The sequence below is a fragment of the Orcinus orca genome, chromosome 12 (assembly GCF_937001465.1).
Source record: "Orcinus orca chromosome 12, mOrcOrc1.1, whole genome shotgun sequence".
In the NCBI taxonomy this organism is placed as follows: domain Eukaryota; kingdom Metazoa; phylum Chordata; class Mammalia; order Artiodactyla; family Delphinidae; genus Orcinus; species Orcinus orca.
In genome coordinates this window covers 15,118,330-15,139,695 of record NC_064570.1, presented here as the reverse complement: position 1 = coordinate 15,139,695, position 21,366 = coordinate 15,118,330, and the positions used below count along the sequence as shown (strand labels likewise).

Here is a 21,366-nt window from a genome sequence, read left to right as displayed (position 1 = left end):
AGAATTTGAAGCCACAATGCATTTGCCTACATTCTTGGTTTTCTGCCTTCCCTACATGAGACTCTGCCATAAGTCCCTTCTCTTACCCCAAATGCTTTGACATGGTCAGAATGTTCTAGATCTTTTTCAAACCAAATTTGAAATAGAAATAGCTTAGAAAGTTAAAAAGGATAAATGCCACCTGTGTTTTTCCTGAGGTGCTCCTATAATCTAGTGGACAGGATATTTCTGATCTTGGGTGATCATGAATTGAGTGCAGCCATCATCAGCACCATAAAAGTTATCACCCAAAGTCATAAAATGAAAGCGAGGCATGATCCAGCCTTTTAACTCTGTAAGCTTTGCAAACATTAACTCCTACATGTGCATGGATCAGTGACCCTGAAATGTGATTCTATACGAGACTGTGTCTCGTCTCACTGCCTTTCGCTAGAAATAGCTGAGTTAGTGGGACACATGGAGAATGCACAGCCCCATGTCTGAAGCCCACTCTGCCACATAGAGTGTGTGGCTTTGAGCAAGTCACTGAAACTTCCTGAATGGCTGTGACCTTGTATGTAATTTAGGGGTTATAGGTTTGTATGAGGGATGATTGAGAAACCATAAGAGATACTCAATAATCTCAAAAAGCAAAAACATTTCTTCTAGATCTGATCTATTCAGGAAAGAAAAGGGTATGATTTGAGGGATCTACTAGGTCTAGGTTGGTTGCCTTTAGATCTTTCGTGCCCCTTTTCCTGCTCAGTATCACTAGATTGCAGGGTGGCCGCGGGGATGTCCCTGCAAGCAGAGTATTCCAAGTTCTCTGTCAGCTGGTTTCATCCAGTGCAAGGTACTGGACTGGAGGGTGAAGGAAGGGAGGAAACAGGTATTTCTCCCCCTCCCTGCCAGTGTCTAAGACGGTGGCTATTTCACTGGGCAGATACTTCCCATCTGTAACACACCCCTCTCCCCGCCCTTTCTGCCAGGGGTGATGGTGGCTTTCCACTATTGTTAATTTCTGGACTGCCTCACTGTCTCCAGTTGGATTCTTGGTTCTCCCATCACTTGTGGAGACAATTCCCTGCATTAAAGTCTCTTTTTTATAGATACTTTAAGTGGTTTGTTTCCCTTCTTTGACTTTGACTGATATTAATAATAGCATCAGGAAGACCTTTCGCCAAAAAAATTTTCCCAATACTGGATGTGCCATTAGAAAGTCATTCCATTGGATTATTTCCACAAAGGGGGAGAGTAGCATATTACAATAGGGACTGCTGCATGATAGCATTTACAACTCATGTTGTCATTTCATCCATCCACCCACTGAACATTTTATATCTATTATGAGTTAAGAATTGACCTAAGCCCAGGACACACACGATAAACTAGATACACGGTGTGTCAGACCAGGCAATTTCAAGGTCACTCTCTAATGACATGAAGGGCAGAATGTGCTTATTTGGGAATCAGGAGTAATAACGCGGGTTAGGTACCTAATGCTATGCTTGGCACACAGCATCAACAAAAGAGATTTCACACTCCTGTTTCCAGGAGCCTCCTCCCACCTCATCAATACACTGAGGTGAAATGAAGTGAGCTGGACAGGAAATATAATAACCATTAGGTAGATAAAGAACCAAAGTTCAGAATTGTTATCTGCAGCTAGTAAGTGTCAGAGTCTGCAGCTGATGGTCACACCACTTCACTAATTGCTTTACTCTAAGTCATCTGTGCTAAGAAATGTGTGACTCTGTGCGGCTGGGGAGTGGGGAAGCAGAGAGCACATTTTGCAGGGAACCAGGAAACCCTGCTTCTCCTCCCTTCCTCTCCAAGTGGTCCCCAAACCCCATCTGTCAGACACTAACACATCAGTTAGGCTCTTTGAAACTAAGGTCTTTGAATCTAAGTGTCAAATGAGGGCCAGCACCTAGCTCACAGTATTGATAGAGACCATGAATATGGTACATGCTGTACGGTGATGGGCACCTGCTCACTTCATGGAAGGTAACAACATCGAGAGATAGCATGACAGGCACGGTTTTGTGTGAGCTCTGGGTACTGGAAAGGGTCTGATTCAGCCTCCTGAGTCTGCAGGTACTGTCTGTGAAAAGAAACTAGCCCCTGTCCTGCCGACCTCACAAGGGTATTGCAAGATCAACGGAAACCATACTTTGAAGATGGCAAAAATCTGTTTGAGTCGCGTTGCAAATCTTCCATGGTAAATGTACCCCGAGCATAACCCAGTCTCATAGCTTTAGGTAATGCAAGTCAGTTGTGGAGACAAAATAAATTGTAAAACAGAATACAAACTGCACGTTGTAGGGAGAGAATTACGACATTGTGTGGCCCTACTGCTCAAAACCTTATTTTATTTCATATCTTTATGATACTTTTCATAACCGTATTCATGCATCAGAGCAGATAAAAGGGGGAAATCAACAACAATAATAGCTAACATTTACCCAGCAAGTGTGCCAGGAACCTTCTAAGCCTTTTCTGGGCATTATCTTATTTACCTCACAAGAAGCAACTCTGTGAGATAGCGCTGTCATCATTATCCCCATTTTACAGATGAGGAAACTGAGGCACAGAGAGGTTAAATAATTCTCTCAAGACCACACAGCTCGTCACTACTAAAGCTGAAGAGCTGTGAGCAAGTCATGTAAGAGCGCATTCTTAAGAACTACAGAACCTCATGGAGTCAATAGGCAAACGCGTACGGCTGCCTTTGAAGGGAGGTAAGTGCTGAGAAATCACTTTGCGTGCCTTTGACGTTCATCTTAGGCACCTTCGACTCAGGTCATCAACTCACTGCACACACAGCTGGTGCCTTTAAACACCTATCTGGCTATTTCAAAGATCAGTCGTCTTTGCCTCCTTTTCCACTTTTACTTTCTCTAAGCAAAGGTTAGTTGGTACATTAACTGAGGTCATTAGGGTAATGACGCCTGAAAAACAGTGAGCTTCCTCCCTCTTTGTACATATTATTACCCCAGAGCTTCTGTGTTACTACTAAAATGTCGAATTAATCATTCGGGGTATTATTTTTACAAAATCATATGGGAAACTATCACGTCTAAGAGAAAGCTAAACCTGAGGACCCCGGAACATGAAGAAAAGTCATGTGTCTACGAAAACAGTAGCAGGGATTTTTTTTTTTTTTTGGTAATTTTTTTTCCCCCGGGGGCTGTAATTTGACTGCTCTCTTTGGCAACGCTCCAGAGACAAGTCCAAGTGCTTAATCTCTTTCTCCTTCTCTCTCCCCCTCCACCTCCCCACCGTTCTCGCCCGGGCAGAGGGGAGGAGGCACCGCAGATCCGCTGCTCGCGGCGGCGGGGCCCGCATCCCTGCGCCGGGAGGGGCGGGTCGGGGCGCGGCCGCCGAGCGGGGAGCGCGGCCGAGCGGCGGGGCCGAGCCCGAGGAAGAGGAAGTCCGAGCCGGAGCGGCGGTGCAGGGCGCTCGGCGGGCGCCGGAGCCGGCGCAGCGCAGCGCAGCGCAGCCGCACCTTCCCGGGCCGACGTTTGAGGGCGGCCCGCGCCGGGAGCCGCCTCTACCCGGGTAAGCACCCGCTTCGCTGGACACCGGGTCCTTTTCCAGGGACGGGACCGCTCGGCCGGGAGCCCCGGGGAAGGGGAAGGGGCCCGGGGCACCCTCGGCCCGGCGCCCCAGATCCGCAGGTGGAGGCGAGCGGAGCGCGGTACCGGGTTCCTGTCCCCCGCGCCCATCCTCGCGGGTGGGGGCCGGCGGGGTCGGGGGAGCGCCCCGCCGCCGGGACCTGGGTCCGCCCCTGCCCGCCGCCGTCCTGAGGGGGCGACCCGCCGCCGCCGCCGCCGCCGCCGCCGCCGCCGCCGCCGCCCGGCTCCGGGCTCCGCGTCCCCGAGCCCCGGTCCCTGAGTCCCTGGCTCTCCCGTCCCTCCACCGGCTGCTGCAGCGGAAAAGGGGCTCCTTAGTGCGCGCAGGAGCGTTACCAACCCAACCCTCACAGCCCAAACGGCACAGTCGGAAAACGGGACCCGAGCGCCCGCCGCTCTCGGTCAGCTCCCCACCACCGGGCCCGGGCGCCTGGGCCCCCAGGAGCGGCGAACCGCGGTGGGAGTCGGAGGCCGGGGCTCTGTGGCGCGTTTGGCTGGCAGGATCCCTGCCTTTGCACATCTAGCCTTGGTGTCCCAGCTCTGCAAATACGTCCCCTCGGGGGGGGGGGGGGCGGGGGGGCGGTGTCGAAAGCCCGTGTCCCGTCCATCACGGGGTCGATGTAACACCTGGTCCACGGGGACTCTGCCGACCTTCCTGGCCTCGGAGGACAGCCAGGGTCTGCGGTGATGCCCGCAGCACCTCCCCTCCCCCCACCCCCCACCCGCGCTTTGTGTCCTCTGGTGAGACTTTGGTTCTTAAATCAGAAGCCTAGGAAGGTTCTAATCGGGAAAAGTCGTTAAGCTGTGGCATTTCATTCTGTTCCTGGGAAACAATGAGGTGGATGACTTTTTAAACGCTCTGGTGGAGTCTTGTTTGTAGAGCCGGTATTTCATTAAGTTCTGGTCCTTAACCCTCCCTTTGTACCACCCTCAGGTGGCCAAGGCTACTGCACATAGTTTTGAGATTGTAGAGGGTGAGTCCGGGGGAAGGCTGTTTGCAGCAGGCATCGCGGAAGACAAGGTCGATCGCAGAGGGAGAGTTGGTTTGGGGGTTTTCCGACGACTGGGTACAGAACTTCCTTGTGTTTTCGTATTTAAACCAGGAGACCAGCATGTTGACTCTGGGTCAGATTCGTCTTCGAACAGAATTCCAGGCCTAGAGAGATCATGGAATGCTATAAACAGAGTTATCAAGTGTTAAAATCAGCGTCTCCGGGCCGCTCAGTTTCTGTATACTTTTAAAGAATTTATGGACTTTGGATTTTGATTAAACGCTATTAAAACATTTCCAGGCTTATCGTGTCTAGGAATAAGAAACTCCATTCTAATTTCATCTTTGCCAAGTCAGACCTGAGCAAGCGGTCCACCTCTGGTGGCCTTGGCTTCTCCCTTGTGCAGTGATTTAGAGGAACCAGGGAGTTTCTAAAGCTTCAGGCTCGCTCCTCACCGCACCACTCCCACCCCATAGTGCTTGTTTGGTCCACTGTATTTAAGATTTAGATACAAAAGTGATGGTTTGATATTATGGTCGTTTACCATCTTTGAGTCTGACTTCCCAATTCCTCACTTTGCTTTTGGTCCTGTTTGAAACCTGGTGTCTAAGCCACCAACGCCCCCGAAGAAACGTTTTCCCCAGAGTTCTCCTTCCTCATTGGCGTCATCCTCATAAGGTCATCAACAGCTGTCACTGCATGACCTTCCTTTTCCCTGGTATAGCTCTCCCTGAAGCTTTCCACTGAAGGGCAAGGCGCAGTGAGAAACGGTTACCTGGCAGTCAGACCCATGCCTGAATCCTGCTTCCCTTGATGGTTTTTTTCCTGCTCATCTCCATCCTCACCATGGGCACCAGCTTCCTTTTGTGACTTTAACATGGACGATGTTACCAAATACAAGCTTAAATATTTCCCTGGGAGACTCAATCTGTGCTTCAAAAAGATTAAATGATCATTTTTTAACAAATGGATAGGAAGTGGCCAAGTAAGTTTTCAGAAGAAAGAATAACCAGTGCTGTCTTGTTCTCCTCCTTTTTGAGGCTATGATTTTTTAAGTGATTTAATGGTTTGTAGTCTGACACATAAACACAGGAAATGCTTGAGTAGCACTAAATCTTTTGAGCCCTTAGTAAACTATAAAGCAATTCCTGAATCTATGCTCTGATTTTTAAAGGCTGCAATCCACTTTGTACGGATTTCTCTTCCCTCCCCCTTTGCGAGTAGTTGGTCTTTCGAACAGCTGCCATCTGTGAATCCTCACGCAGGTGAGATTATATCCATGGAACAGTAAAACTAGATGCATCTTGGATGAGCCAGCCAAGCCCGTACATCTTAAAGATGTGTGAAAGCTCTAGTGGTTAAGAACAAGTGCTCTGGAACTCGCTGACCTGTGTATGAAGTTTGCCTCTGCAGCGCAACAGCAGTGCGACCTTGACCCCTCTAAGGAAGTTATTTAGACATGGATTATTTTATAATGGAGAAAATGTAGCAGTCATAGTTGATCATTCTCTCCGGATTATCTCACCTTTGCTTATTCCTTCCTCTGTAAATTTAGGAAGTAGTGACCCTTCCCTCTTGAACGGTGCGGAGCATTGATGATTATTAACAAATTAATCTGCAGTAAGTGGTGGGTGCACTGTGTGCTTCCAAGATGATTACTGTTGATAAACCGAGTCCCAGGAGTGAGTGATTTTGTTGGCAGTTACGCAGCTCTCGACTGGCAAAGCTGTGATTTAACCCAGGATCACTTCTCTTACTCCTGAACTTCACTACCTAGAAATGGTCGTGGCATGGGGACATATTTTAAATTAAATGTAATGGTTCACTCTTTAAGAAAAAAATCCCTTGCCTCTTTTGACTTAAAAAAGAACATAGTTTCCAAAGCAAAATGTTCATGTATTCAAGCAGGGATGGGAATAGAAACATCTTCCAGACAAAGACCCTAAGCAGCCTAGTGCTTGTGTTTGGCAGGCATCTCAAATATTAACGTTTCATGACAGCCTGCATCAATCTTGCTTTATAAAATGAAGAGCTGACCCCAAGGCAGTTGGGCATTCAGAGCCATGGGCGTCTGTGCCGAGGAGAACTTACTAACTGCAGGGCCCACTTTCAAGTAATTAAGAGATGGCTGCATGCTCTGCTGCTTATTGCTCACGCTGATGAAAAGCAACAGATGCTTTAGCAGAGATGATAGAAATATAGGCTGGACATGCTAGTGAGGGGGCCTGGGTTTGCTGTTAAAGTAACTAGGCCGCAGGTCATCCGGATGTTGCAGAACAACTTCAGGGACGCTTGGGTGACCCCCATCCCAGTGACTAGAAGTTGCCTGTAGTTCTAGCGTAGTTTTCATGTTCGAGTCATGTTTAAGTATATTTCCAATCTATATACACAAAGTTACCCAGAAATGTTTCTCTGCTGAGCTACAAGCCATGTAAAAATCTCTAAACCTAAACATCTCCTTTTGGTAAATATTGAATTACTGTTTGATGGAAAGCAAAAGGAGGCTGCATTCATGGATCCGAACAATCCCTAACCCTCCTCTTCTTTCCCCCTTCCCATCCTGGAGGAGGAATCCTGGAGGAAGGGCAGCTTCAAGAGTGTTCATGTTAGGCTATGTTTTTAAAAGATTCCAGCTACGCCCCCCCTTGATGTACTAAACTGATGTCTTTAATTAAGAAAGCTATTCGGGTAAGCTTTAATGACCAGGGTGCTGTTGAGCCTACAGAAGCCACTTATCAGCAGCATTAAGAAGATCAAACCATTGCAGCATTTGGCCAAAAGCGAGTAAGCCTTCAAGTGTGAGAAGGACATCTTTTAAAAAGATGAAAGACAAAGTTGAAACGTGTGTGAGTGTAATAATCGCTGAAACTTTAGAATTTTCATAAAAGGAATCAATAAATCTAATGTTTGAAGTGGCAAATAGATCTTACCATTGTCCACTCCGTGTCCAGTGACATTAAGCACTGACTTAAATGCCCTGACTCTGAACAGAAATGGAGGAGGACGACGAGAAGTTCTAGATCAGGGGTGGTGAACCTTTTCCTGTAAAGAGCCAGATGGAAGTATTTTAGGCTTTGTGGGCCATGTACATACCTGTCGTATATTCTTTGATTTGTAGGAGGGGGAATTGGTTGTTTACATAAACCCTTTAAAAATGTAAAAACCGAGGCTTCCCTGGTGGCGCAGTGGTTGAGAGTCCGCCTGCCGATGCAGGGGACGCGGGTTCGTGCCCCGGTCCGGGAAGATCCCAGATGCCGCGGAGTGGCTGGGCCCGTGAGCCATGGCCGCTGAGCCTGCGCGTCCGGAGCCTGTGCTCCGCAACGGGAGAGGCCACAGCAGTGAGAGGCCCGCGTACCGCAAAAAAAAAAAAAAAAAAAAAAAAAAGTAAAAACCGATCTTTGCTTGAAAGCCATACAAAACAGTCTTTTCACTGGAAATCTAAATAAATGTTAGTAAACCAAAAAAAGAAAACAATATGGCAGCCGTAGTTTGCCAACTGTGTCCTAAATGAAATATTCTGTCTGTGATATCCTTTAGTGTTTTTCTGGAGCCCCCAGATGATAAATTTCATAGGCTCTATCTAAGCTGACTCGCTATAGACTGACTTATAATCAAATCTCCTGTGTTACTGTTTTTTCCAGTCACTCTTCTTTATTTTCTCTTTACACTGGGCTTAGAGGTCTCTGTTAGACATAGCGATCAGTTGACATAGGACTGACAACACCAAATTTCAACACTCATCCTTGAGTGAGATGCAGGACAGGGAGAGAAGCTCAGCTGGGATGGAATAAAGTCCACATTGAAACGGGTCATTGACGAAGATCATTGATCATATGAAATGAAGTTCAAACCCCCCAGGATGGTACCCAAGACCTTCATGCTCGCTTTTCTCCTAGCACCTTCCCAGGTGTACTCTATGTCTCTCTCACTCAGGATAACTCACAGAGCCCTATATGGGCTGTGCTCTCTCTCACCAATGCTGGGATCCGTCCATATGAAGTTTAAATATACATCTCTTTCATGGAGCCTCTCCTGATCTTATTGGGAAGAAATACGGGCCCCTGCAGCTCCATATTAAAGCAGGACCTTACACGTGAAGCATGTAGAAGGACAGAGAAGTGTGGTGATCCTCAGTGGACAAATATTACCTCTCAAGTTTGGGGGAACAGTCTTATTCTTCTCTGTAGCTTCAGAGATCCTACCTCACCTCTTTGGGCCACTCGCAGAATCAGACCCATTTCCAGGCTTTGCATGTGATACGCAGTATAGCATGGCACCGATCTGTCTGGATTTGAAGTCAGGCTGAGCTGACATCTAGTCTGGGCTTCTCCACTTTACCTGCTGCCCCATCTTTAAAGTCAGTAATGAGAATGACCTCTCAATTGCTAGGAATAAATGAGATTATTTTTCTCTGACGAGCATTTAGTTCAGGGTCTGACGTGTAGTGATTGCTCAATAAATGGCAACTTTTGTTCATTCCAGGGTCATCTATTGAGAACCTACTATCCCTGGAATGGTGCCTGACGCTGCTCTAGGAATAGCAGTGAATACAAGAGCCACGGTCTCCATAGTGATACGATCAGTAAGCGGAGAGAATCAGGGTAGGGGATGGGCCACCGTAGACTGGGTGCTCCAGGAAGCCTGTCAGAGAAGGCAAGGTTTGAACTGCAACTTTAATGAGATTGATGAGTCCCTGTTTCATCAAATCTAAGATGCTTTTGAAACACACCCTTTTTTAATGTACCATTAAGAGAGAAGAAATGCTGTCAATAAAATTGACACAGTCTCCTGTAAGATGCATCCCTAGGCTGTGAAAAATGTGCATCTTAGCAGCAATGAAATGCATTAATATTGGTGCTCAATAAATATCCATTGAATAAGTTAGTGTTACACCATGGTTGCGTCCGAGGTTCAGCTCCGATGGTTTACGTTGTAACTGAGTTTGTCTCCTCTGTTTCTTAGGTCTGAAAGATTGACTTGGAACTAGCAAAGGGTACAATATAGTAAAGTAAAGTATTGTGAGACATTTGTGATCCAACGTGCTTTAAAAATAGTTTAAAACATTGGCTTTGGTCATCTCAATGGGCAAAGTGTCTTGGTGACTCCTGTTGAAGTGAAATTGGCCTGGACGTAACTTGGGTAGGAGTGAAGTTGAGCAGCTCTTGCAGCTGGTAATTCCTTCTGGCAGCTGTCCGTGGAGATGTGTGAATCTTTAATGCACAGAAAGGCCTTCCTCAGGGCAATGAAGGCATTAGCTGGAGCTGACTTCCTTCTGTTTCCCAGATTTAACGTGACATAAATACTCCTCTTCTCCTCTGTATCCCAAGGGTCTGATCATTCCTCTAACCAGGCAGGTCCTCTGTGATAATGAAATGAAGGCGGCTCCCCTTAGAGCCACCCCCCTGCCCTCCTCTGGCAAGTCTCTGGGTTTTCACAGTCCAAGCAGTGTTCTCCTTTCTCTCCCCACCCTCCTCCTTGCTTAGAGAGTAAAACACTGCTTAAGTCTTTGCTTTCTGACCACCCTCTAAACTCTCTCCCTCGTCAAGATCTTTTTCTGAACCCAGTTGGGAGCCTGCTCCAACTCTCCCCTTCTGTCCAAGATCTCAGCTTCTGGATGGATGACTCAACGGGGGCTTTGACAATACTTAGCTATTTCTAGCTGTCATAAAGTGCGCTTTCATGCTGTTTTGATTTTAATTTCAACATGTCACTCAAGTCCCGCACACACGTCGGCACGCCTGCCCTCCACACATGGTGAGCGTGACTTTCCTTCTGCCCGCCCGGAGTCTGTTCTTGTGGGACCCTTTCAGCAACTCCCACCCTCTCCCAGCAAACTTCCCTGCCTGCACCCTGTCTGGCTGGGAAGGGTCTGTCAGCACTAGGCCACGGAGGAAGCGAATGCAGACCTTGCTCCCTTCCAGGCACAACCTTCCTCCACCTTCTCCTGTGACGGAAGCCCTCATGCTATAGGGGGTGTTTCGAACCCTTGCCAACTCTAGCTGAAATATGAGTCTTTGGAAACAAGTAGATGCAATGGAAAGGCCATTTGCATTCCAGGGATGCATATTAACCACGGTCCAGCCTCAAGATGATTTAAGGCTGTCTCCGACCTGTGGCTGGAATGCTTGTCGGGGTGTGTGAAGATGCCAGGCCACAAGGAAGGAGTGGGGACCGTCGCAGAGTTCAGCTTCCCATGGTCGTATGATTACAGGCAGTCCTCAAACACTAACATCTGTGCTTCTCTGATGTGCTGGGAGAGAGGAAAAAACTGTAATCTGGGGCATAAATATACGATCCTGTGTTTATTCCCTTTAACCATGCAAACCTGTTATTAGTTTAAGCATCTATGTTGTGCTTAAATATTACAGCTGCTTCAAAGGAGGATACGGTAGCTGGTCTGAAACAGCTTACCATTTAAGTACTCAGTTGTCTCACACTTTTAAAATTTGCATCAACTAAACATATGAATTATGAAGCATAAGAGTCAAAATCAGGGATATCGGATCACTGAGTTGGGTATGCAGAGCAGAAGCCTATTCGAGGAGATGTAGCCTTTAAAAGTGATTTTTATAAAGAGAAAATGCTTTGGGAGTTTGGGAGTGCCATGTACACACTACTATATTTAAAATATATAACCAACTAGGACCTACTGTATAGCACAGGGAACTCTACTCAATATTCTGTGATAACCTAAATGGGAAAAGAATTTGTACAAGAATAGATACATGTATATGGATAACTGAATCATTTTGCTGTATACCTGAAACGAACACAACATTGTAAATCAAACTATACTCCAATATAAAATAAAAATTAAAAACAAAACAAAAAAGAAAACCCTTCCTTTACCTCATGCCCTTCACACCTTAGATCAGAGTTTTTAGAGAATTTCTTGCTAAGGACTAATGAGGGTGAGGCTAGAAGGGTGATGAGATGGGCAAGGAACAGGCAGAGAATGGGCGCCCAGATGGGCTGAGGAGCATTGGCTGTGTCTAGGAAAAGTGCTTTGGGAAATATTTGTAAGCTTATGGAATATAGTTATGGAGCAAAATCTTGGTGGTCTCGGCTTTTTTCCACTTTTCTTCAGTGTCTCTGTGAGATAAATGCTTATTTTCCCCTCTGTCCTTTAACAGTCGTTTAGATTAAACGCTAAGGAATTGCCATTTAGTCACAATACTTGATGATATTTGATCTTGACACTAAAATGGCAAGGAAAGCAATGTGAAGATAATGTTTCTGAGGCATGTGGACCCCTGTGGCCCATAGGTATACCAATCGCAAGGAAGCATTACCTCGAGCAAGTTGGAATCCAGAGGATTTCCCAGAAGTGTCATTATCAAGAAGCATGCTTTCTTTCTTCTTTCTTTCCCTGTAGAACTTATCCTGATAGAAAGCAAATGCTATGAAGTTCTAAAAATCGAGCTGTGATGAGCACTGTAGTAGCCACGCCTTTCAGAATCCAGAATCCCCCTGAAGAGCAAAGAGAGGTTTGTTTCACTTTGTGATCCGCCACGCCAAGATGCAGTACTATCTAATCTAATCCTATAGTTCAGGAAATTTCCAAACCGGAAGTTAACAGGTGTTTGTTGAAAGCACCTTTCTGTATTAGCTAAAGGCATAATAGCTAGCAATAAGTATTCTAAAAAACCCCTTGGCTTCGGGTTACTAATATGAGCAGAAAACATACTTTGCAAATGTTCGGAAACGACATACCATGCTCTTAAAAGAGAAAATTCTTACTTGCTACTTCAGTATGCATGAGATATAGCAATCAAACCTAATACTTTCTTGCTTTCTTTCCTTACTTATTGAAATGCTAGTTCAAGCACTGTTTCTGTGACATTAATTATGGGAAAAATGGTGTGCATGGGAGAGATAAGTTTGTTTTTCTAAGGTCTGAATAATCAGAGTTGAAATGTGGGAATAGTCTGGAATTAGGCAGCCTATATATGTCATTTGGACATTATTTGAAAATGCCTGCTAACCTGGGGGTAAGACTATATAATAAAGATACTGTGAGGCTTAAATGCATAATGTATATATGGCACCCAGTACATAATAAGCCCTTGATAAATAGTGGCTCTCTTACTATGTTTACTGGGTGTCACACTTAAGTTTTATTCCCTGCTACTAGACGTCTGGAACAATAAACCAACATGAAAATAGCTGAGAAAAAACATCTCAGTGGTGGAAGAACAGCCTTTCTCCTGAGGCAAAAGTAAGAGAGAGCGAAGAGGAACACTGTTGCGTTGGTTTTTACTGTAGTAGAGACAGACTGTACATTACACTTGGGAATTCAGATTAGAATTCGTGTATTCAACAAAGATAATTTCCTGAATTCTGCGGATACAGTGATGAACAAAACAGACCAAATCTGGAGTGAAGGGGGAAAATCCGTGCGATGAGTGCTTTAAAGAAAAGAAAAGAGGGAAATGGGTTGGGGCCGGGAGTGGCCTGTTATTTGCCTGGGTGGTCAGAAAGGCCTGTCTGAGCTGGTTACATCGAGCCAAGATCTGTATAATAAGAAGTGACCTTAAGAAGATGCGAGGGAAGAACATTCTTGGCAGAGAGAAGAAAAATACGTATGGAGGCCCTAAGAGAGACAAAAGCTCCATGAGTTCCAGGAAAAGAAAAGCAGGCTGTGAGTGAACAAGGGGGGCAGAAGAAAGCGTGAGGTGAAGGTGGAGAGGGAGGTGGGGCCTGAATCTCGTAGGTCTTTATAATATTGAAGATCTTTACCGTGGCTTAAAAGAGAAATAGCGTATGATACCTGGATGGTATCGCGTACACGAGGAATCTAAAAGCAGTGGTACAAATGAACTTATTTACAAAGCAGGAACAGACTCACAAGACTTAGAGAATGAATTTATGGTTACCAGGGTGGGGCGGGGGAAGGGATAGTTAGGGAGTTTGGGATTGACAAGTACACCCTGCTGTATTTAAAACGGATAACCAGCAAGGACCTACTGCATAGCACAGGGAACTCCGCTCAGTATTCTGCAGCAACTTAATTGGGAAAAGAATTTGAAAAAGAATAGATACAGGTACCTGTGTAACTGAATCACTTTGCTGTACACCTGAAACTAACACAACATTGTTCATCAACTCTACTCCAATATAAAATATAAAGTTTTTTTTTTTTAAAAAAAGAGGCGCCGTGCAAAGCCACTGGAGGGTTTGAGGCAGGGGAGCGACAGAATCTGATCAATTATCTTTCAGTTGGGAGCAGCGGTACAGAGAGGATGCTGGCAACGGCAGCAGGTTGACTCGGAACTGGAATGTCAGCCACTTAGTTACTCTGCCTACTAGAAAATAATCAAATGCAATAGCTCTCAAAATATTCTGATTTAAATTTTCTGGCTCAAAGGGTGAGGGCCTATTGTGTTTCAAAATAAACCCACAGAAACACCGCGCAGCCGCCTGCCCGAGCCGCCCGCCGCTATTCATATGCCTTCTGAGATTTATCTATTGGCATTTGCACAATTGATTTAAAGTCACCCACCCAGAACTGGGCTCACAATCTCCATTTCCAGACCCACCTCTAACTTCCTGGGGTTGTTTCTTTTCCCTCCTTTTCCAATGCTTAGTTAATAGCATACCACAATTCATTGGTCAGGAGAAGCCATTTTTTTTTTCCTTTTCTGCCTTGTCCAATCAGTCGGCAATGACTTCCTAAACAGGTCTCCGTCCATATTCACTTATTCATGTCCCCCTCCCATCCGTTCAGATGCTCCTCGCTTGCCTAGCCCACTAGCATAGTTGGTGAGCCAGGGTGGATTGATGTATCTAGAATACAATCTGACCAGTGAACGTGTTGTCCTAGAGGCCTCTTCTAATGGCTTAACCCAGCAGAAAGGCTGACAGTAGAACTTCAGGTGGAGACAGGAGTCCCAGGTAGAGAGCCTTGGGTGTTCCTCTGGTCATGTTTTCCCTCTAACATCTCAGGTCGAATCCATAGGCAAACTGGGCTCTTCCTCCCAAATATCCAGAATCCCGTGACTTCTGTCTTCACTGCTGCCACTGGGTCCGGTCCAGCTGCTCTCTCTGCCTGGATGGTGCAGTAGGTTCCTAACCGGTCTCCTGGCTCAGCCCCACGCTCCCTCAGCCAAAGCGATCCTCATTCAGACTCCTCTCACGGTTTCCCATTTCACTCAGAGTCAGAAGCCAATCCACGGCCTCCGAGCCCCCGCAGTGGGACCCCTGCCCCGCGCTCTCGCTCTGATCTGCCGCCTGCCCCTCCCCACGTGCCCACCCTCCCCCGGCTCGCCGGCCCCTCTGCTGGTCCCAAATACGCCAGACGAGCCCCGGCCTCAGAGTGTTTTCATGACCTCTGCCTGGAACATTCTTCCCTGGATATCAAAGCTTTACCGTCTCACTTCTTTCAGTCCCCTGCGCAAGCGTCCCCTTATCAAAGAAGCCTTCCTGATGGTGCTGTAGAAAACGGCAGCCTCCGTACCTTGGAGGCCGCTGTAGCCTTCTTACCCTACTTCATTTGTATGCACAGCATTTAAGAACACTTAACAAAGGATATGGTTGTTTCTTGTCTGTTCTTCCATGAGGAGAGAGGCCCTGTGCTGTTCACACTGTATTTCCAATGATTTAGAACAGTGCTCAGCACAGAGAGAAGCTTCACTTTTCGAATAAATCAACATCACCTCGGCAATGGCCACCTCTTGCCTCGAAGTCAGGTAAATTCTGCTTGCAGTCTGATACTGCTGCACCACGTTCTAGAACGAGATCAGCGCCTAAGGTGCTGTGTGCGGGGATGGGTGGGTGTGTTGGAGTAGAAGTGGTGGAGAACCTGCCTTATGACTCCACCTTCCTCCACCCTCCATCCTCCCTCCATCCCTGCCCTCACCCTCCTGGGCTTCAGAGGAAGCTTCCTTTGGAGGTCCGCCTGGGCCCCTTGCCTGCAGTGTCTGCTCTCTAGCACCACGCAGCCCCGAAAGCCTTACTCTTGGCTGTTCTCCCCTATCTGCCTTATTCCTCCGCAGTACCCAAGGCACCACTCAGAAAATATCAGGACAACGCTTGATAATCAGGTCTAATCTTTTACCCTTCCTTTGTCCAGATGCTACTTATCCATCGCAGTAGGTGGTGTGGTGTGACAGTTAAACATTCAGACTCTGGCGCTGGGCTACCTGGATTCAGACTGGGTTGCATCGCTTAGAGTTTTCATGACCTTGAACAGACTTTTAACCCTCCCTAAGCTAAGAGGCAGCGACTTACAGATGAGGGAAGCAGCACCAGCTTCTGGGATTATGGTGAAGATCAAAGCCCATCATTCTTTAATAGGCTTGCAAAACCTAGTTCCGACATAGAGAAAAAGTCAGGCAAATGTTCACCATCGTTTTCATTAGCATTTCTTTTAAATGGGCCTCTTTAAGAAAACTCAAATTGTCCTTCTTTCTCAGAAAACCGCCTGTCTTTTAATTACCATTTTATTCAACTTCCTGTGTATTAAGGCCTTATCTTTTTTTTTTTTAAAGAAGATGTTGGGGGTAGGAGTTTATTAAATTATTTATTTATTTTTGCTGTGTTGAGTCTTCGTTTCTGTGCCAGGGCTTTCTCTAGTTGTAGCAAGTGGGGGCCACTATTCATCGCAGTGCGCGGGCCTCTCACTGTCGTGACCTCTCTTGTTGAGGAGCACAGGCTCCGGACGCGCAGGCTCAGTAGTTGTGGCTCACGGACCTAGCTGCTCCGCGGCATGTGGGATCCTCCCAGACCAGGGCTCGAACCCGTGTCCCCTGCATTAGCAGGCAGATTCTCAACCACTGCACCACCAAGGAAGCCCCTTAAGGCCTTATCTTGATGCAGTTATCAACTCATCCAGGTCTTATTAACTTACGTGTATAAAATAAATAAATACTGCTTGCGTGTAGAAATACTATATTTATCCACCCTCCTCTCAGCATTTCCCTCTCCCTTCCCTGCTTTATTTTCCTGATTAGCACACATATCTGCCTGATAGATACACCAGGAGTTACTGTTTATCTTTAAAGCTCCATGGAAGGAGGAATGCATCTTCGAATTAAGGAACTTTCCAACTAAATGCAAGTAGAGAAAATAGCATAATGAACCCCCATGTACCCATCTTCCAGATTCAAGAATTATAAACATTTTGCCAATCTTGTTTCATCTGTTTCCCCATGAACCCCCTTCCCCAACTTTGAAGTAGTAAAAGCAAATCCCAGATATCATGTTACTGTACCCATAAATATTTCAATATGCATTTCCAACAGATAAGAACACACTTTTCCATATCACCACCACACAATTAATACACCTAATAAAAATAATAGTAGTTCCCTAATGTCAACTCTTTCTCTGTCCATAGTCAAATTTCCATCAGAGCTGGAGTTTTTTGGCCTGTTTTGTTCACTGCCACATCCCAAGTACATAAGACACACTGTAATATTTAAATGAATGCGTGGCTAAGTTGTGTTCTGAAATTTCATTTTTGGAAGACAATTCCATAAAAATATGATAAATGGTGATTGTGATCTTGGGCTAATAAAAGAAAGCCCGCTTGACTCATAATGTCAATGTCTTTTAATGAGCAGATACCTTTGGAGTTCTAACTCGGAATAGGTTGTCTTTTTTATTTTTTTGCGGTACACGGGCCTCTCACTGTTGTGGCCTCTCCATTGTGGAGCACAGGCTCCAGACACACAGGCTCAGTAGTTGTGGCTCACGGGCCCAGCCGCTCCATGACATGTGGGATCTTCCCGGACCAGGGCACGAACCCATGTCCCCTGCATCGGCAGGAGGACTCTCAACCACTGCGCCACCAGGGAAGCCCAGGATAGGTTGTGTTTGAACCTGCCTCTCTTGCCTCGGAGGAGTCTGAAATTCCACTCCTTCTCCCTTCTTGAACAGGAAATGAACTTAGCATGGTTCATATTTTTAGAGTTTGAATGGACTGCCTTTTGAATATGAACTGTACTACTTATAAGCTATTTCTTCTTTCATAAAATGGAGGAGAATTATAACTACTGTAGAGGGTAGTTATGAACATGTAGTGGATAAACTTTAACAGTGCTTGGCCTTCAGCAGCTGTTTAATGGACAGTTGTGCTCTCTCTCTTGTCGCAAGCCACTGTCATTGGCAATTTCCAAGGTGAGAGTTCCCAAGCCAGGGAGGAAAGGCCCCCAGAGGCTGCTTGGAGGCAAGAGGCTGCCAAGCAGAAGCTGGGTCTCCATAGTGCTGCCTTCCCAGGCCTCCCTGGCCTCCGTCCAGACTCTCTCTCTCTCTCTCTCTCTCTCTCTCTCTCTCTCTCTTTCTGTCCAGATTGGCTCTTCGGTTTTTCTTGCGTTTGCCGTGGTCTACTGTGCAATGGCAAAGCAGTGTTTTGGTTTTACTTCTGGGCAGTACTGCTGCCCTTTTGAGGGTCAATTTGAAGAGCTTTAACTTCTAATGACACTTTAAAAAAATCCTTGGGGGCTTCCCTGGTGGCGCAGTGGTTGAGAGTCCGCCTGCCGATGCAGGGGAGGCGGGTTCGTGCCCCGGTCCGGGAAGATCCCACATGCCGCGGAGCGGCTGGGCCCGTGAGCCGTGGCCGCTGAGCCTGCGCGTCCGGAGCCTGTGCTCCACAACGGGGGAGGCCACAACAGTGAGAGGCCCGCGTACCGCCAAAAAAAAAAAAAAAAATCGTCATAGTTCTACCTTCTCTTTTGAGTAGACACTAGACAAAAATAGTTCCATAAAACTCAGGTTTTGTGCTCTGCTGTCACTGTAGATGGCTGTATGACCTCTCCAAAATTAGAGCTCTATTTCTACCAACCCCAGAATGAATGACTGGGTCACACTTTAGATGCCTATCTAAGTAAGATTACTGTCAGGCACATCAGGGTTCCTGATAAGTTCTGAGGTCATAACCAGTCTTGTCAATAACACATCACTTCTCATACTAGGTTTAAGTGCAAGGTTAGTCTTCCTCTGCATCATTGGTCAGGCACATGGAAGCGCCTTCTCAATTTCATGATTTGAAGGAATTGCCCTCCATTTCCAAGACCACACCTTGTTCTGAGACAGACTAGCCTGGAATCTGAGGTGAATAAAGCTTTGGATAACCTATAACCTCAGCAAAGCTCCGTCCCTTTCCACAGCACAGAGGGTTTCAAAGCATTAGCTCTAACTCTGATAGCTTTGTACCCGAACATACACCCTTGGGCCCTTTTCTGCATGATGCGTCTGGGTCCCCTCCCCTCCAGCAAACCCCCAAGTCCACGCAGAGTTCTCTTTGCTCTGACTTGGCCTCCTTCACCCCTCTGAAAGCTGCCATCTGCTTCATTTCCCTTCCTCCTCCATCACAACCCCTTCTTCTTTCTAAATCTCCCCAAGGGAAATCTGGAAATATGCATATACTTAAATTCTCACAACAGGAAAAATAATACAGTTGTAAATTCACAGAGGCTAGAATTTTTTGTGAGAAGAAACCGACTGAAGAGGGATTGCAGTGAGGGAAGTCTGCTATAAGGAATAGAGGGGAAATTCTAAATAAGGACCCAGGAGACTGGAAGGGGCAGGGCATCTGGGCAGCAGGTATGGGGAGAATGAAAGGCAGTGTGAGGGCTAGGGTGGTGGTCATGAAGCTTTACCTCTGGTTCCCATTTGCCTCCTGTCTTGTAGTTCCCTGTTGTACCAAGGAAGTACTGACTAGTTCAGGCAATGTTCCAGAGGCTTTGCATGTATTTACTAATTTCATGCGCACAAGCACTTTGAATATATGCAATCATTCCCATTTCACAGATGAGGAAACTGAGGTGTAAAAACAGTTAGATAACTTGTCCAAAGACACTCAGCTGATCGATGGCAGCCTCGGATCTGTGCCCAACAGACTGGCTTCAGATCTCATGCTCATAGTACACTTGGGGTATGAGTTAGGATTGGGCTCGACTGCAAGGGCTGGGGATGGGGGACACAGGACTTACACGTCTGAGTAGGTCCAAGACTAGTAGGGAGCTCTCTGCTCATAGGGACCCAAACTCCCTCTATCTTGTTGCCCTGAGAGATGTCATCTTCATTATGGGTGGCTGTATGTGGTCGGCCCTCCATATGCCCAGGTATCTCATCTGCAGATTCAGTCAACCGAGGATCAAGGTTGGTTGGCTGAATCCGCGGACTCGAAACCTGTGAATTCAAAGCACGTGGATGTGGAGGGCTGATTACATTTAATGTACGGCACCACTTTATACAAGGAACTTGAGCATCCTGGGATTTTGGCATCTACGGGGGCCTCCTGGAACCAACCTCCCGATAATACTGAGGGACAACTGTACCTAGTTAAAATTAAGGGTTGCGTTATTGTTGAAAACAAGAGTGGCAGGTTGGGATACAACTCTCTCGATAAGAGAAAAGGAAGATGGCATTGCAAGGTGTGCTGTTCCAGAGGGAAGGAGCGCCAGCAGCCAGTCTCTGAACTGTACTGCTTGAGTGCCTTGAAAAGCTGTGGCTCATGGTAGCTACTGAAGTATTTGATTGACTCTTCGGGTGTCTTCTCTAAAGGGGAAAAAAAAAATGTTTCACATCTGGCGGGATGCCCCACTTAATTACAAATAAATATTACATGCTAGTGTTTGATTAACAACTGGGCATTTCCAACAAACATTTCATCCTGGCAAGGGCTGTTTACTAACAGAAGGTCAGCAGCAGTCTCTTCTGGAGAGGAAACTTCTAAAGATGCTAATCATCATAGGATGTCAGTCATTCATGGTGACATTAGGAAACAGCTGAAAACTGATAAGGTCTACTTGCCTCCTTCAGTTTAATGTCTTGTAAGAACTTGCTTTTCTGTCGAAGAGTTGTACTAGTCAGACTCTTGCTTGAAGGGCTCCACATTTGGACTGAATTAATTAATTAAAGAACTGATTGAGATTGCAGTATTCTCAATCTACTGTGATAGAAAAAAAATCGATAAATGTGAAGTTCTAGAATTAAGACCTATGTTGAGGGAGGAATGATTTAAACATTAGTGAGAGGATTAGAAAGAAAATCAAGAACTTGGATAACAAAGTTTTTTTACCAAGATTAAGAATTTGAAGAAGTGTAGTTGAGTTAAATTGTATATTTTTCAGAAATTTAGATTCTGTGAATTTTCCTCTATTGCATGTTCCCAGAGAATTACAGGAAATCCTTTCTAACAGGGTATCCTGAGTTGGAGGGTTTGTTGAGTCAAAAAAACACTCATTTGGTGGTTTGCTTCTGGTGAAGATTATAGAATCCATTATGCTTCACTGAATTTGAAGAACTACAATCACTTTAATCACACTTGTTTTCACGGTGGCCCAGAGAAGAATTAAGAGACTTCCTTTTTCAAAAGTTTTTGCTAAGACAGCGCTTTTATTCTCCAGTTGAGTCAACAACATTGTCTTCTGTTGGAATTCCAAAATCAGACTTGATGTCCTCGTGAAATTTAAAAGTAAATTGATGAGAAGTAATTAACCAGTTAATTACTAGTGTGACAAAATAAACTTGTGCTTTAAGTGTTTTAACTACTCAAATGGCTGGGGACTTTCAGAAGAAGGCTATTGGTAGTACAGAACTCTAAGTCTCCTTGGCAACATTCCCTGTAGAACTCAGTAAGGTTTAGGTCTAACTTGAGATGCCCAAGAAAATTAAGAACAGTGATGCTGATGGTGAGTGGAGAGTAAAGCTGTCAACTGGTGTGAGTGCCCTTGTGAGGCCAAGCTGCAGAGCGTTCACCAGGGTTTATACATGCAAAGGATTTCCTTCTATTCTCTGAGGATGTCTGACAGACA

General features: G+C 45.9%; 1 protein-coding gene across 1 annotated transcript in view; it reads left to right on the top strand.

Annotated features, from left to right (window-relative positions):
• Positions 1 to 3,381: 3,381 nt before the first annotated feature.
• PLEKHG1 (pleckstrin homology and RhoGEF domain containing G1) overlaps positions 3,382 to 21,366 on the top strand; it is a 223,568-nt gene continuing 205,583 nt past the window's right edge. The window contains exon 1 of the mRNA XM_012536513.3: positions 3,382 to 3,540. The gene's annotated coding sequence lies outside the window, so the exon portion shown is untranslated. The remainder of the gene's footprint in view (positions 3,541 to 21,366) is intronic.